This window comes from Nyctereutes procyonoides, unplaced genomic scaffold, assembly GCF_905146905.1.
Source record: "Nyctereutes procyonoides isolate TBG_1078 unplaced genomic scaffold, NYPRO_anot_genome, whole genome shotgun sequence".
In the NCBI taxonomy this organism is placed as follows: domain Eukaryota; kingdom Metazoa; phylum Chordata; class Mammalia; order Carnivora; family Canidae; genus Nyctereutes; species Nyctereutes procyonoides.
Window position 1 is genome coordinate 67,616,193 of NW_026575046.1, and position 17,477 is coordinate 67,633,669.

Genomic DNA, 17,477 nt, shown 5'->3' on the forward strand with positions numbered 1-17,477 from the left:
CTCTGGGAGGAAAGACGGGTAGGCAGCCTTTCTCAGCTGTGCCTGACTGCACAACTCGGTTCCCCCCAGACACCAGCTATATCGTCTCAAAGAACTAGTATCCTTCAGAAAATGCTTTGGGAAATGCTGTCCTATGGGGCTGGCTCCTAATTCTTTTAAAGTCAGAAGTGACCTCCTCAAAGTTATATGCTCTATATTTAAGAGGAAAATCAAAAACAGATTATTTCTGTTTCATGCTTGACCTTGCAAGCACAAGACCATACAACTTCCTCTGCCATGACTGTCAGACAACTAGATCCATTTGTGATCATACCTCTTAGGGCCCTGCATGGGGTGAGGGAGACACATACTTGATGACCTTGGGGACCAAGAAAATTCTAGACAAGAGCCTCCAAGGAAAGCCAAATGCTCATGCTCAAAGGGGCTTGGGTCACTATGGCAGTTTCCCACTTTATGAATCCTCTGAAGAGCTGCCTCTAAAAGGCTTGTCCGTTCTGTCCCCCAAGAAGGCTAACTGCTCTAGACCCGGACCCCATTGCATCCTACGGCCTCTTGCCTACCCTTGGCTGCCAGACACCCCTCCTTAAAGCCCCACCCCCAGGCTGCTTCTAAGGCTTTCAAAAGCCTCAGAGGATTTCCTGCCTCCTTTGCTGGGCAGAGGGAACCAAACCACCTGTCCTAGACACCCCTCCCCACCCCTCCTTCTAGAGACATGATCCTATACCAGTTATGCAAATATTTCCTCCCACAGAGGTCAGCCCAGGCCTTCCTTCCTGATGTCCCCTGTTGTCCCCACAGCAAGGCTGCTGCTGACCAGAGAGCCAGAGCAGATGTCTTCAGGAGCAGCCCTGGGTGTGTATGCGAGTGCAAGGGAGTTGGGGGAGGGAGATGTTAGCCTAACTGGCCAGTCATAGGGAACTAGTACTGAATGATGGCACAGCCATGCAGGGGAGCCCTGTGCAGACTTTGAAAGTGGTGTGGAGGGCAGCCCAGGTGGCTCAACGGTTAGCGCCTGCCTTCAGCCCAGGGTGTGATCCTGGAGACCCGGGATTGAGTCCCACATCGGGCTCCCTGCATGGAGCCTGCTTTTCCCTCTGCCTGGGTCTCTGCCTCTCTCTCTCTCTCTGTGTGTGTCTCTCATGAATAAATAAATAAAATCTTTAAAATAAAAAAATAAAAAAAAGAAAGTGGTGTGGAAAGGCTTGAGTGTGGTGCGAACTGCTCCTCCAACTCTGAGGCTCCGTTTGGGAGTGGGGGTGGGGCCTGAGTCAGGTTCTTCAGCACAGCTTCTGGGCCTCTGATGGGTGTCACAGGAGGGCAGGGCCTATGGAGGAACTGCTGCTGGCCTTCAGAAGGGGCATCTCTGGAGTCCTAAAGAGAGCGGCCTTGGCCGGAACCCAGAGAACCAAGCTGGAGAATACCGGATCTGGCTAGTGGGTGGGTCTTACAGCCAATGGTCTGTCGAGGCTGCCATCCCAGGAGCTGGCTAGTGGCTCGTGAGCCTTCTGGGGAGGGGACAGGCTCTGAAGGCATACTGCTTCTGGCTTGTGGATGGATGCACGATTAAAGAGCAGCCCAGGGGAGCATTCAGTGTCGAAGTGCTGGGCTCCAGGTGGGGAGGGCCTGTGTGAGCCAGAAGGCCCATTTCTTGACATGATTTGCAAGGGGAGGTGGGGGAAGGGCAGGTGGAGGAAGCAAGGAGGAAGATACCCAAAGGTAAGTTCAATATGATCATAGTTTTCCCCAGAACTTCCTGCCCCTCGATGTACAGTGTGAGAGCCCGCCTGTATGAAAAGGGGCTCTGTTTTAAGAAGAAGGTAGGAGGGGTTCTCCTGAGTTGAGACACCAGCAGGTGTCCAGTCCTTTCCGCTATAACTTGACTTCCCAGCCTGGGCTCTGGGTGTGTCGGCAGAGCCTTTGGGACTTCATTCCTCAGCAAGTGACAGGCTACATGTTCCTGAGGATGGTGTGAGGCTTGGCCCATTCAGCTCATCACCTGCAGCCAATGTGAGCCCCAGCTCCAGCCATGCAGATGCACCAGGCCTTGGGCTCCCACTGGGCTCCCCAGGTAACTGGGAGAGGATCCTCACCATGCTCCAACCCCAGGACACTGACGATGGTGGGCTCCCTTCCCTCCTGATCTCTGCCATCTGGACCCCTCGGGGGGAAAAATATGGATGCCCCAGCAAGATCTGTTTCCTTTCTCTGTCCCTTCTTTCTGGGATCATCAACCATCACAAAGGTCTGAACACTGGGACAGTCCCTGAAACCATGACAGTTTGCCTGGCACCGAGGGGTTTCCTGGGTGCAGGTTCAGTTGCTAAAACCAGAAAAGTCCCACGCAAAAGCAGGATAAGTTGGTCCCCCTACTTCTTTCCAGCCTTCCCCCCTGTTCAGAGGGGAATAGCTGGTGGTGAGAGAAACTCAAGCACAGCCCTCTGAGGATGTGTCATAGGAGTAGGAGGGAGAGGCCACCAGAGCCGCTCCCCTCTCTACACAGCCCAGGGGCCGCCTGGACCTGGCACCCACCTCCAGCCTGCTGGCTTTCTTTCGAAACTTTCTGGAACTGCCTGTCAGGGCCCTGAGGCAGCAGTAGATGCGAGCAGAGACTGAGCTTAGGACATTTTCTCCAGGAAAATATGTCACCCGGGGGACTTCGCCATAAAGCAGAACTGAAGGAGCGGGCGGGGGGGGGGGGGGGCACGTGGAGTGGGGGGGCACTTTGGCCATCAGTGTATCCAACCCTTTCACGGACAGAAATGCAACTGGAAGAGGGTCAGCATCCTGCTCAAGGCTGTGTCTTTACACCTTGTGTGCTTTCCCACATGCGTGCTATTTTGCACAATAAAACGTTTTTTGTAAAAAGGCAAACATTGCCTCATTTTCATTTGCATCTCCCTGATAATTAGCAAAGTCGAGTGTATTTTTATATGCTGATTAGCCATTTGCAGCTCTACAAATTTCCTGTTTTTATCCTCTGCCCATTTTCCAATTAAGTACTAGCCTCTCCGAAGTGGGCGAGCTGAGGGTTGACAGGCTAAGAAAATGCCATTCCCACCCTCTCCTCCCCCGTAGCGGTGGCAGTGAGGGCCCTTCTAGTAGAGGAGACTCTGGGCTGGTCTAGGGGAGCGTTGATGGGTGAAGGGTCTTCCAGCCGGCTGCCAGGCTGCCAGCAGAGGTTGGCCCCGTTGGGGCTCAGCCAGGCGTTCTGGGAAGGCAGCCTGGGAACACTGGCTGCTGGGGTGTTGGGCCAAGCCTACATGACTCACGGGGAGTGGCAGGGTGCCCAGGCAGCACGGCTGCATAGTAGCTCCACCTGTCACTCAGGAGGGCAGGGTGGCTGCCCCCAGAAGCTGCTCCCAGGGTGCTGCGAGGGGAGGGGGGCCTCCCAGGAACTCAGCTCTCAGGGCAATCTGAGGGTACCCAGAATGGGTCTGGGGGACACAGAAGTGGGGAGCTGGACCAAGCTATCAAAGAAGAGATGGAAAGCTTTTACACTCCAGAAACATCTATGCATCTGCTGCTCTGTGCCAGGAAGGTGAACAAGCCGTGTCCTGCCCTGTGTGGTTACTGTGGGATCCCCAGAGGCCCTGGAGGGTGGACTCCACACTTCATAGTTTACAAAGTGCTTTCATCCACGTGTGTGAGCTCTTGCCTCCTCCAGACCTACCTGGATATCACCCTCCTTCCCCACTGGACTGTGGGCACCATGAGGCAAGGACCATCTCACCACCATGGTATCAGGGTGCTGGGGGTAGTGCTGGGCACAGGTGGCTGCTCGTGAGAAATGGAAGCCACAAGTCAGCTGTCCCCTTGGCCATGTGGGCTGACCCTGCTTAGACTCCATCTCAGACTGCATGGACCTGTCCATCCCCAGGCTTCCAGGGGATGTGATGACCAGCTGGTGGGGTCACCGGGGAGGGGTCAATGTTCTTCTCCCAGATTTTCTGACATCTTTCTCCCACTTCCTGTATTTTCCCCTCAGGTCACTTTAACTTCCTCTCTCCTGGTTTCCGAGCAATTCAGCTCAGCTGCCGCACCTACTGTCTGCCTGCCCTGCCCACATCCCTGTCTGTCCTGTTCCCAGAAAACAAAAGGCCTTCCATTAGCAGAATGCCGCTTTCTGTCGCAGACATGGGTTGACTGAACGACTGTTTTCTTCTCACCCGAGGGGGGTCATCAGAAGAGTTTTGTGTGGGACACAAGACAGGAAGGAGTCAGTCTCAGAGAGCGTGCCCGAAGTCACCAGAACCCGGGTTCTTCTCCTCCACCACCTGGAACTTCCCTCCAATTCCAAAGGACCCTTGCTCACCCTGCCTGAGCATTTCACAGTGACCGCAGAGAACCAGGCTAGTCTCCTAGGGGGTCAGGTAAGCGGGGCTAGGTTAAGACCATTGGCAGCTTAAGGCTACTGTTTACTTCTAGAGCATCATAAATGCTATGGGGGCCTGGTAATTTAAGTCAGCTAGGTGGGAAGAGAGTCATGGAACTCTTCCCTTAAGAATCTCATCCTCCTTTACATTTAGTGTCCTGTGAGGTCAAATCAGCGGCCCCCTAGAACGTCCCCCAATTCAGCAGAGCTCATACATTCTTAAATTTGACCCAGGGATTATTTTACACTACAGCCCAGCTTGGATACAAAACACACAACTGAGCAAAAGTTGCACAAAACACACCCACCCTCACAGCATGATGCATTCTTACATTTTCTGTGCTATCCCTTTGTTTCCACACTAGTCATAATCTGCTGTTGCAAATCACTACTCTAATTAAAATTGTACTTGATCTCAGGGTCCTGAGTTCAGGCCCCGGGGGCTCCACACTGAGCATGGAGCCTACCTAAAAAAATAAAACAAAATACCAACAGAATGCCCTTGGAGAAACCCTACTAGACCTGCTTTAGCAAACAGACGAGCCACACCTGGGTTTCCAACATTTGTTTGTACAGAAAGTATCCAGGCATGAAGCAAAAGCAAAACCTTCAGAAACTTGGCTCCAGTGAATCCTGCAGTTTCCTTGATTGAGCATTGATTGCAACCCCTTATCACCAGCTCACTCCCAGGGAGACTGGAGGGGACACTTGAAGGAGCCCCAAGGCCACAGGGAGCCCCTGTATCTCCAAAGGCGAGGACAGATTTGGGGCCTCTACTCACAATAATATCGATGCAACATATGGGACCAAAAGCATGAAATAAGATCAAGTACTTTATTATGGAACTTAAAAGTCTGTGTCAAATCTGTAAGTAATGCACCAAATAATATTATACATTTATAGTAGGTACAATACAGAAGATATATACAATATTAAGGTAAAAATTCCTAGGCATACAGATAAATTATTTTTTTAAATTTATTTATTCATGAAAGACACAGAGAGAGACAGAGACAGAGGCAGAGAGAGAAGCAGGCCTCATGCAGGGAGCCTGATGTGGGACTCGATCCTGGGTCTCCAGGATCACACCCTGGGCCAAAGGCAGGCGCTAAACCACTGAGCCACCCAGGGATCCCACCTACAGATAAATTAAATGAAAAGTTATAGTTGGACATTTTAATATACTTTTTAAACAACACGACAGATCAAGCAAGCAAACAACACTCTCATAATACAGAGGATTAAGTAATACAATGGACATGCTCAGTTTAATAGGTATGTTTAGAATTTTTAACATCAGAAATAAAGAACGTACATCCTTTTTTTTTTAACATTTATTTATTCATGAGAGACACAGAGAGAGAGAGAGGCAGAGAGACAGGCAGAGGGAGAAGCAGGCTCCTCACAAGGAGCCCGATGTGGGACTCGATCCCAGGTCTTCAGGATCACACTATGGGCCGAAGGTGGAACTAAACTGCTGAGCCACCCAGGTGCCCCCATACATCCTTTCCATATATGCCTGGAAAGCTTACCAAATTAATCATGTTTTTAGCTGCAGTGGAAACTCATAAACTATAAAAAGCGGAGATTTTCCAAACAACATATGCTGATCACAGGCCAAAGAAACCAGAAATCAGTAAGGTTGACCTCCAGATTCCCTCAACTATCTGAAAATTATGAAACATTTTTCTTTTTTTCAATTTTATTTTTATTTATTCATGAGAGACACAGAGAGAGAGGCAGAGAAAGAAAACCAGGCTCCCTGTGGGGATTCCGACATGGGACTCAATTCTGGGACCCCGGGATCACACCCTGAGCCAGAGGCAGACGCTCAACCACTGAGCCACCCAGGTGCCCCATATGAAATATTTTTCCAACATAACTTCTAGATCAAAGAGAAAACTGCAATTAAAATAACAGATTTCCTAGAAAATAATGAAGGATACATCTAAAAACCTATGCCTTATAGTAAAGATGTACTCAAAGGAAAGATTATGACCTCAAATTCGTTTTTATATAAAATGGGAAACTAAAAATGTATGACTTCCTTCAATCTAAAAAAATTAGAAAAAAGGATCAAACACATTCCCTCACTCAAAAAAAGCAAGAGGATGGGAGGCACCTGGCTGTTTCAGTCAGCAGAGCTTGTGACTTTTGATCTCAGGGTTGGGAGTTCAAGCTCCATGTTGGGCATAGCGCTTATTGAAAAATCAAATCAAATCAAAATTAAAAAGAGCTTAATAACTTAAATTTACAAATCAAGAAATAGTGTTATTGTGTTAAGACATGGACATAAGTTCCAGAAAAGTAGTTCAAAGCATTGAAATTAGTTGCCTCTAGGGGACAGGAATTGGGTTAGGGAAATATTTCAGGGAACCACTTCTTATTAAGTTTTATGGTATTGACTTCTTAAACTATATAAATGTATTACTTGAATAAAAATTAAATTTGAAAAATACTTAAAGAGTGAAAGGAAAATGAACCTGGGAACTTTGACCCATGCTGATACAGTGGAAAGAACATGGGTAGCCAGACATGGCTGAGCTGAAATTTTGCCTCTGCTGCTTGCCTGTGATAGGATCCTGGGCAGTGCATCTCCCCTTTAGGTCAGGATTTCTTACTTTGTAAAATGGGCACTGATGTGTACGTCACTATAGCAGGTGACAAGGATGAGCCTCAGCCTCATGGGCTAAATCAGGCATCCACCCCCGTGCCCTTCCCTGGCACAGGCAGGACTCTTGGCCACAGACCTTTGCAGATGAACTCAGCCCATCAGCTACCTGGCTTCACTTCTTGGTTAAAATTGTGTGTAGGGGCATCTGGGTGGCATAGTCGGTTAAGCATTAACTCTTGGTTTCAGCTTAGGTCATGGACTCAGGGTCCTGAAATCGAGCCCCACGTTGGGCTCTGTGCTCAGCATGGCATCTCCTTAGGTTTCTCTCTCCTTCTCTCTCTTCTCTACCCCTCCACGCTTGCTTGCTTGCTTGCTTGCTCTCTCTCTCTCTGTTTTTCAAATGTTGTTTTGGTTCCAGGCTTCCATAAGCCACAGCATTTTGGATATTTTCCATAGTCTCAAGGCCCCTGGGCAGATATTAGCTACAGTTTCTATTTTCAAACAGAAAATAGGTAAAAAAAAAAATGGCTCTAAGGGTATTAAGAACAGATGTCTTTATATCTACATCCACTTTCAAAGAGAAAACGTATTTCTTTATGCTTCAAACACTGTAAACAGACTAACTGCAGAAATAAAAACCTGGGGCAAAATTCAAAATCGTAAGAATAATAAAATCTACCTCCCATGTTGGCGTGAAGATTTGTTCCATTCCTGGTTCCATGCGTGATGGAGCAAGGAAGGAGGTGGTGTAGGAGGGGCAGGCGGACATTTGAAAAAGCAGTAACAATACAGTGTGGTAAGCGTCCAGATGCCCGAGGAGCAGTTGCCTGGATCTGAATGTGTTCCAGGAAGGCTTCCAGGAGGCGGCGATGTTAAAAGGAGGCCTGCCAGATTAAGTGGAAGTTGCCCAGACGACAGCATGCATGCGGAGGAGGGTCTCCCTATAAGGGGAGAATTGTTCCCGAAATTGGTGTAAACTCAAACCACCTGCAGATCCTTCAAAAGCCCTGGTGCCTGGCTCCCACCCCAAAACATCCTGCCTTAATTGGGCTTCAGGGTAACCGGGCACCAGTTGTCCAAGCTGCCCAGGTGATTCTAATATGCAACAAAGTCTGGGAACCACTGGCCTGCCAGGGCTTGAGGCAAGACGCTGTGTCAGTCTATATAAATTGAATGGGGACTTGGAGGAGGCCAGACAGTGGGAATGGAAAGAAGCAGATGGGTTAGGATCTGGGGTGTCAAATGGACAGGAGTGGGTGATAGTGGGGAGGGAGCGAGGGTGGAAAAACTGGTCCAGTCCAGATTTCAGACTTGGGTAATGAGGTAGATGTGGTCCGTTTTCTGAGATGCAGGACACAGGAGAAAGGGGTATGCACAGAAACACCTGCTGATTAGAGGTGATGCATGCTCCTTACAAGGAAGTTTGGCTCAATTAATAGTAACCTTGGCCACGGTCGAGGTCACCATCACCACCATCACCATCATCATCCTGACCTGATTCAGGGGCTCCCTGGTGGCCGCAGGGATTAGAGCAGTGATGTCGCCCTCTAGTGTCATTCTCTGTGTACTACAGGTACTCAGGCAGCTTTCTGCACACCTACAGGGGACCCTCCTGGATTGGGGGGGGGGGGAGTGTCTACTTCTCCCCCTGCCCCACCTCCCCTCTTATGTTCTCCCTTTAAAATAAATAAATAAGATCTTTAAAAAATTAAAAAAGAACGTGACCTTCTCCAGCAAGCATCAAGAACAATACATGATATTTTGGGCCATATCATGAGACACCATGCTACCTGGGACTTTCCAAGTGGGACCATGTGGGCAAGGAAGGGGAAGAGCTCTCAGAACTGGCTTCTTCCCACCATTCCCAGTGAGTACCACCGCGCCAAAACCCTAAAGAAGGAAGGCCCTAGCGAAAGAAGACATTCCTTCTCCTGGTTTCCTGTGCAGCTAAGGGTGTCATGTGACCTTGTTCTGGCCAATAAAATGCAAGCAGCATCTGCTGAGAGGGTCCTGGGAAAGATTTTCCTTCTGGCCAGAGAAGAGGTGTCTGGAAGAAGAGTTCTCTTCCTTCCTGGGACAGGAAAAATGTTATGAAAGGATGAGATATTTGGAGCTATTGCAGCCATCTTATAGGCATGAGGCAAAGCCCAAGAAAAATACAAATTCCCAAAAATCAGGGCACCTGGATGGCTCAGTTGGTTGAGCATCGGACTCTTGATTTCAGCTCAGGTCATGATCTCAGGGTCGTGGGATCCAGACCCACATCATGCTTCACTCTCAGTGAGGAATCTACTAGAGATCTCTCTCTCCTTCTCCCTCTGCTCCCCCCCACACACACACACTCACCAAAATAAATAAGTATTTTTTTGGCCACATCCCATGGCCAAGGAACTTTGAAATCATTAGGTTATTTAATATGGAATCACCTACCTCTAGGCTTCTGGTCATGTGAGGAAAATAAGCCCTCATTTGTTTACATCACTATTACTTACAGCAAAAAGTAATCTTAATATTATATCCAAGTTGTTTCGATGTGTTCATTCACTGCCCAATCACTGATTTGTTTAGTCACAAAGCATATGCTATGGGCTAATTACAATGGAGGGTGGGGAACTATGACCATGATCAAGACAGACATAATTCCTGGCTTCATGATTTTCTTAGCTTGGCAGGGAAAACACACTGAACAAGTGTGACGAGCCAGGATGTTGACCAGAGGAAAGTGTAGGAATGATATTAGAGTTTAGGACAAAGCTAGCTAGCCTGGGTCAGCACCAAGGAAGTTCCTGAAGTCCAGTGGACCATTTAGGGTTAAGTGTAGAATAGAGCCCAAACTTCGGTGCCTCAGATAAGAGAAGTTTTTCATTTTCTTTTCTTTTTCTTTTTCACGTTACGGCCCTTGGCTCTGCCATCCTCAACATGTGGCTTTCCTCTCTGGATTCAGGATGGCAGCTCCTGCAGGTGCCACTCCCCAGCCAGGACGAAGAGGGGAGGGGAAGCGAAGGGCAATCAGCTCCCCTTCAAAGATGACATCCTGCAGTTGTATGTGTGTCCTTAGGTATTGCTTCTGCCCACGTCCCATGGCCAGATCTTAATTGTGTGACCACCTTTAGCTTGGAAGGGAAGCTTGGAAGTGTAGTTGTTAGCTAGGCAGCCAGGTGACAGCTGACACTCAGGGAGGTTCTATGCCTGAAAGGAAGATGGGGAAGTGGTCCTGAAAGATGGTGAGTGGTCATACCTGGTAAAGGAGTGGGGGACTTTCCTCTTAACCCTGAAAGCAATGGGGGGCCACCAAAGGGTTTCAAACAGGAAGTGTACAGTCAGATTTGTGTTTTTATTTTATTTTATTTTAAAGATTTTATTTATTTATTCATGAGAGACGCACAGAGAGAGGCAGAGACATAGAGGGAGAAGCAGGCTCTACACAGGGAGCCGGATGCAGGACTTGATCCCAGGCCCCCAGGTTCACAACCTGAGCCAAAGGCAGACGCTCAACCACTGAGCCACCCAGGTGCCCCAGTTTTTAAACACTGTGGCAGAAGACAGTGGGCAGTAATGAGGCTGTTGCTGAAAATCTAATGATAATGGTGACCTGGACCCAGTGGGGATGGACAGAGGGCATATGGATCCAGGCACTATGACCAACAAAAGTTTTTTATAACAAAGTATGACAAAGACTATATGGGATTCCAACTTGTGTTGAAGGCACATGACATCTCTGTTCATCCCTATTTTCCGTGGGTCAGGGGTCTTCAGAGTCCCTCAGCCTCATGGTGTCATTTTAGTGAAACTAAATGCGAGTAACCCGGGTTGATATCATGAGGCCAGTCAGCCGTAATTTCTAGTGGAGCCAACCCTGTAACAGGGTCAGGCTATGCTCAGCTACTCTGAGGTGAGCACAGGGGGTGGAGTGGGGGGCATTTGCAAGCCATCTCAAGTGGTCGAGCCCAGGGTCAATATTAATGGTCAAGAAGGCCATTAGGGGTGAATGGCATGCGTCTGGAAAGAGCCAGTTGGCTGCCAGAGGGGCCGTGGCCTTTGTGGCTCTGGGAGCCTCCGCCCACGCTCTATGCCTGCAGAGCTGGCTTCTGGGAACTGGGCAGGCACAGATGAGAGACATCCACCGGCGAGCTTCATTGTTGTCCTTCTGGGAACTCATCCCCATGAGAGCAAAACCTCTGCAAAAGAAGAAAAAGGTAGATCCTAAAAAAAGACCAAGCAGCAAAGGCCCATTTGAAAAAAGAGGATCAGACAACTGGAGAAAGCCAGCTAGGAACTAATTCCCACTGACAATTTTATTATACCTGTGAGGCTCTTAGAGAAAACAAGACGGCAGCCTCTCCTGGAGCTTCCCTTTGAAGAGAGTGAGTGGAGAGCTCTGCTTCTGAGGAAGTGGTCCCTACAAGCATGGAGAGCATGAGATGGAGGGATCCCATCACGCCAATGCCTGAGGCCCAAGAGCTCCATGCAGAGGCCACCAAGCGGGACTTCAATTTGCTCCCCTCTGAGAGAGAAGGGCCGGGTCACAGGTCACCAGTGTGCAGCTACCAGCCCCTGAAGGTGGGTACCCCGACATTACCAAGGTGTACTCACAGGTCGACTTTAAGAGGTACAACTGTTGGCAGCTGCCCCAAACCACCAGGGTTCAAGTCTGCTTGTCACAGAACCAGGCATGCTGTGAATAAATGTTTAATAAAGGCACCTGGGTGGCTCTGTCGGTTGAGCATCTGACTCCTGATTTCGGCTCAGGTCATGACCTCAGGGTCCCTGCATCAGGCTCTGCATTTGGCAGAGTCTGCTTCTCTCCCTCTCACTCCACTCCTACCCCCACTCACACACACTCTCTGTCTCTGTCTCTCTCTCAAATCAATAAGTAAATCCTTTAAATAAAAAAATTTTTTAAAAAAGGCCATTTGGCCCGAAAAGCACATACTAATGTATCTATTCTCAATGAAGTGGCACTTGAGAGGTGCTTGAAGGACCAGTAGGGTGACTTCAGACATGTCCCAAAAAGGACATTCAAGACTCTCCCCAGCGGCCTCCACTCTTCCTTTCCAGCCTCCTCTCTGGAGCAGATGGATATCCCAATCATTTCAATATGGACACTTAGCTTTAGTTTTTCTTACCTTTCTCCGTCACACTTGAAGGATGAAATGCCAATATTTTTTTCATCTCCTGGAAGATCTGAAGATTAACATTTCCATGCCCCTGGGGAAAGCAGGTTTCTCTGGTGGCTGGTGTTCTGGGCCTTACCCAAGATGCCACGAAAGAGCAAGAAGCATGGTGAGAATTGGAAGAAGATGCTGAGTGTTTACAGAAGCAGAACTTCCTAAGAAGGCGGGGAGGAGAGAGGACTGTGGAACCAGGAAAAGTAAGCATTCAGTCCCCTGTCCCCAGCAGGGCCCTGGGAGGGATGGTCCCGGTGGAGGGAAGGTGGTGCACTCTGCAGGGCTGGGTCTCTGGGATCGGATCCCCAGTAAGCCCCAAGTTCTCAGGTCCCAGGCAGGCCTGAGAAGAGTCCCCTGCCATCAAGGACCCTACAGAAGCAGAGAGAAAAGCCTCTCCAAAGTCACATGTGTGCATTAATGACCAGCAAAGGCCCCATCCCACATGCCTTGGCACTATAGATAGCCCCGTGCCGGGGGTGGGTCAGTGGAACCCCAGGAGAAATAAGATTGGATTTCCCTGTCGGCTCAACAAGGTGGGGACTCAGAGTGAAGATTAAGGAGATTTTTCAGAGAGGTTTTGGAGGAAGAGAGAATAAGGAAATGGGACCCTTCTGGCACCCCTGGGTGCACAAACTGAGATTTGTGCTTGCTGTATCTCCTATTCCTTTCTGGAAGAACCCTGGCCTTGCTGCCTAGATAGAGGTTTGTTCCATGTCCCCTCCTTACTTCCATGGGCCACTTGAGTGGCAGCACCCTCTCACTCCCTGCACCCACAAAGGCCTCCTCCCTGCTCTGAGGCTTGCAGCTCATTGTGTCACCCATTTGACATATGGGTATGGTGAGTTCTCTGATGATGCCGGGACTTGGCTCCCCACCTTGGCCAGGAGCTTCATGAAGGTAGGAGACATGATCCTTTCTCCTAACCCTGGGCCGACCACTAGAGGCCCTGCCTGGTGGAGAGGCTGGCAGGGCCCAGAGTCTCAGCAGAGGCTCCCATCCTTTGTCAGCCTCTTGTCACCTCATCCACGCTACAGGACTTGCTGCCACACGTGCCGACAACACCGTGTCTAAAGACCCACACTGCCTCTGGGATGACCCTGTGACCCAACCAGCAAGTGGGTGTTGTGATGTCCCCCCTCCTCCAGGACAAGGCTTGCCTACCTGCTTCCTCCTCCGCCTGCCATAGATGGGCAGATTTTGCTGGAGCCTGATGCTGACAAATGAACTCACTTTGTGCTAAGAGGCTCTGAGGTCTGTGTACACCAGGAGCACAGCAGATGTAAACACTGGCGGCCTCTCTTCCCCAGCTAGATAAACTTCAGGCTTTCAGGACAAGGCACTGCCCCCAGCACACTCACAGTGTTTAACCAAAATGTCAGCTACAACCCATACTCTTGGCAGAGGCCACCTCTCCCTCTCCCAGCTGAAGGCCCAGATTCTGGGCCACTGATGCGGAGGCCAGGGAGCGGGGGGTACAGAGCTCATCTCCGAAATGGGCCAGCCTGGGACCCTCTGCTGTATGGACGAAGGGTAGCTATCTGCGAGGAATAAATCCTATGATGACCCTGATGTCCTCCAAAAGCCCTGCCTGACCTATGAAGACATGTCCTTTTAAAGTTTAGATCCTGTGAAAATCAGAATGTTACTCCCTCATCCCTGACACGGTGATATTTTAAACTTTTTTTTTTTTTTTTTTTTGTGTTTGTCGTTCATTAGTTCACCTGACATTTATGGAACATCCACTTGGTGCTGATTGCCAAGCACTGTACTGCCCCACCCTGGCAAAGCTGCCTCAAAGGCCACATTAGTGCTCAATACACTAATTTAAGGCTTTCATACCTATGTCTGTATATGTTAGGTATCAATAGATGATAGATGATAGATAGATAGATAGATAGATAGATAGATAGATAGATAGATGATAGATAGAGATGATTCCTCATCCCTCATCCCTGAGTCATATTTTAAATGTAATCCATCATTATCATTCAACTAACATTTATAGGAACCTTATGATGTGCTGGCCAGTCTCCTAGACACTGGACGTAAGACACAATCCAGGACACCCATGTGACAGGGAGGGGACCCCAGTTTGATGGTAGTGATAGGCCTGAGAGAGAGGAGGTGGGCAGGCCGGTAGAGGCTGTGCCAGACAGAGGTTATCAGAGTTGGGGACCCACCTCACAGGCTTTGGGGTCTGGGGCAAGTCTTCCCCTCTCGGAGTTCCCAGCCTTCTCCAAATGAAGAACTTGATCAGGGATCCTCTGAATTTCATGAGCCAAGAATTTCAAAACCTAACTGATGGAACCATGGAGGTCACCAAGATTTTATTCCACTGAGTAAGGAATTTTGGAGAAAAAGGAAAGCCAGCCTAGCAACTGCCATCTGCCATCACATTATTTCATAAAAGAAAGGACACTTTAGCCCCAAAGCAGGAAGGGTTAGTCTCAGAACGAAGGTTGGGCTTGCAAACTGGATTCACTTAGCCAAGTAAATAGCTCACTCCTTGTCATTGCTGTCCTCCTTCTGCCCGGTCCAGGTGAGCTGGGGCTGCCTAGATGCCCTGAGGCACCAATGTCCCACGGTGCTGTGCATCACCTGCTGGAGCCATGATCAAGTGGCCAAAGCCCAGCACCGTCTCCAGGCCAAAGACATGGTCAGATGACTTCCAACAGCAGGGATTAAAGGAGCGTCCAGCCCATATCACTGGAACCCCCTTTTCTGTTCCATCCACTTCCTTCATCCCTGCAGCTGTCCATCTCACCTGTCTTCCAGATGCCCTGGAAAGCCTTCCTTGCCCACCTCCAGCCTTCAAGCCTCCTGAGGCCAGGTAGCATGAATCACGAGGAGCACCCAGGAGCACATGCCCTACGTCATGAGGAAGGCTGCCGTTCAGCAGGGTGGACATGGTCCTGTGCTTCCCAGACCCCCTCCGAGCCGCCGGCATGTCTCTGCAGACTGTCAGCTGTCACCCACTTCAGCCCATGTCTCGGCTGCAGAGCGCTGCCTTGTCCAAGGTTCCCGTCCTTTCTTGGGGGCGGCCTACATGCAGTGACGGGTGGATGGCCACATTTGCCCAGCACAAGGCAGCACTCAAGGGCCACTCCAGTTCAGAGCAACCAGCCTAGTGGGGTTGTGTCATCCATCACAGCTCAGCTCACTCCTCCTCCACCCACTCCTGCTTCTCTCCCCTCCCTTCCCCAGGTATCATCCCAAAGCACCCTCCCACACCCTCTAAACACCCTGCCTCTAAACTCAGAATCTGAGTTGCTCACCAGGTACCCAACCTGCGCCATTGGCTCAGCCAATTAGCCAGACCCCATGGGCAGCCTTTCCCCCTCCCCCACGTCCTGGTGGAGGGACCTTCCCATACACAATCCTCCGTGAGCAAACTGGAGGCTTCATGTGTCCATAGGAGCTAAAGGACCTTAGATTTCTTTTCTTGTTTTAACAAAGACTAGCCTTCAAGACGCCTGTCTAGTGATGGACCCATCAGGCCAGCTCTGAGCAGCACGTGCACAGGTTTATTTATAAATAAGTTAATTAAATCTTTTAAAAAAGAGAACATGACTTAAGGGGAAATGAAAACTCTTAGATTTAATAGCCCCAACATTGAATCCCCTTACATATACATCAAAGGTGGTGGAATGTTGCAGGAGGAAGACCAGGTACGATTCCGGGCTTCTATAACTGGTGGCATGCTCTCAGGTTCCCAGCCTGGCACTGTCGCTTGCACCTGAGGCTCGACAAATTCTGGCTGCCCGGGAACAAGAGGCAGAAGAGCAAAGAAACAAGCCCCAAAACTGAGTGGGTGCTGCTGCCATCGCCAAGAGATGTCAAAGGCAGAGGCCCGGGGACACCTGGGTGGCTCAGTGGTTGAGTGTCTGCCTTGGGCTCAGGTCGAGATCCTGGGGTCCTGGGATTAAGTCCCGCATCGGGCTTCCTGCAGGGAGCCTGCTTCTCCCTCTACCTATGTCTCTGCCTCTCCCCCTCTCTCTCTGTCTCATGAATAAATAAATAATCTTAAAAAAAAAAAAAAGAAAAAGGCAGAGGCCCATCAGCCAGGGACAGACATCTAGAGGATGGTGGCCAACTGCAGAGAGGGAACAGGTCTCTGCTCCGTGGCCTGGCCAGGGCTGGAGCCTCTTGCGTTGGGGGCCGAGGCTGGGAGGGCCCCTCAGTGCACACCCCCCCGGGAGGAGTAGGGACCCAGCAAGCAGCCCTGCTCAAGGAGCGAGGCAGGGTCCCCTAAAGACCGCACACACCTAGCGCGGCAGTACAGCAGAGCCACCCCGGTGGTGAATGAGGACCTTCCACTGCTCTCAAGCCCCACTGAGACTGCCGCACCCGCAGGGACCTTACGCCCCAAGGTGTGCACAGGTGCACCAGCGCTTACACACATCAGCTACATGCAGTAGATTGGAAACAGCTACCTCACACAGTACCCGACACACATGTAGAGCTGGTGACCAAGAGCAGATGCCTGTGGACAAACTCAAGCAGCCCCTCAGGCCTTTGTGGGGGTCACAGAAGAGGCAGCGAGCCCCATCCTTGTCCTAAGAGAGTGAGACCCCTGGACCAGCAGCATCAGTATCACCAGAGAACTTGCCAGAAATGCTCTGAGTTCTGCTTCTCCCTCCTGCCGAGCCCTGAGCAGTCTCTGGGGCCTCCTCTGTGTCTACAACTCCCCTGTCATGCTTCCTATGAGCCGGCCCCGGTGCTAAATAGACCCTGTGCGCATTAGCTCATTTAAAACTCACAAACAGGGGATCCCTGGGTGGTGCAGCGGTTTAGCGCCTGCCTTTGGCCCAGGGCACGATCCTGGAGACCCGGGATTGAATCCCACGTCGGGCTGCCGGTGCATGGAGCCTGCTTCTCCCTCTGCCTGTGTCTCTGCCCCTCTCTCTCTCTCCTCTATCATAAATAAATAAAAATAAAAAATAAAACTCACAAACAGGGGCACCTGGCTGGCTTAGTGGTTGAGCGTCTGCCTTTGGCTCAGGTCATGATCCCAGGGTCCTGGGATCGAGTCCTGCATCAGGCTCCCTGCATGGAGCCTGCTTCTCCCTCTGTCTGTATCTCTGCCTCCCTCTCTGTGTCTCTCATGAATAAATAAATAAAATATTAAAAAAAAAACCCTCACAAATACACCATGAGATGTACACCTTGTTTACCACCTTTGTTCAGATGACAAAGTCGAAGTTCGGTAACCTTAAGAGGCTTGCCCGGAGTAACCCAGGTAGCCCCAAACTCAGCCCAGTTCCCAAGAGTGGGCTCCTAATTGCTTTCTAGATGTAGCTCCTGGCCTCGGCTGTGTGTAAAC

The 17,477-nt window shown here is 50.1% G+C and overlaps 1 pseudogene; it reads left to right on the plus strand.

Annotated features, from left to right (window-relative positions):
* The first annotated feature begins 11,095 nt into the window (after positions 1 to 11,095).
* LOC129509423 (39S ribosomal protein L40, mitochondrial-like) lies at positions 11,096 to 11,671 on the plus strand (annotated as a pseudogene).
* Positions 11,672 to 17,477: the final 5,806 nt, after the last annotated feature.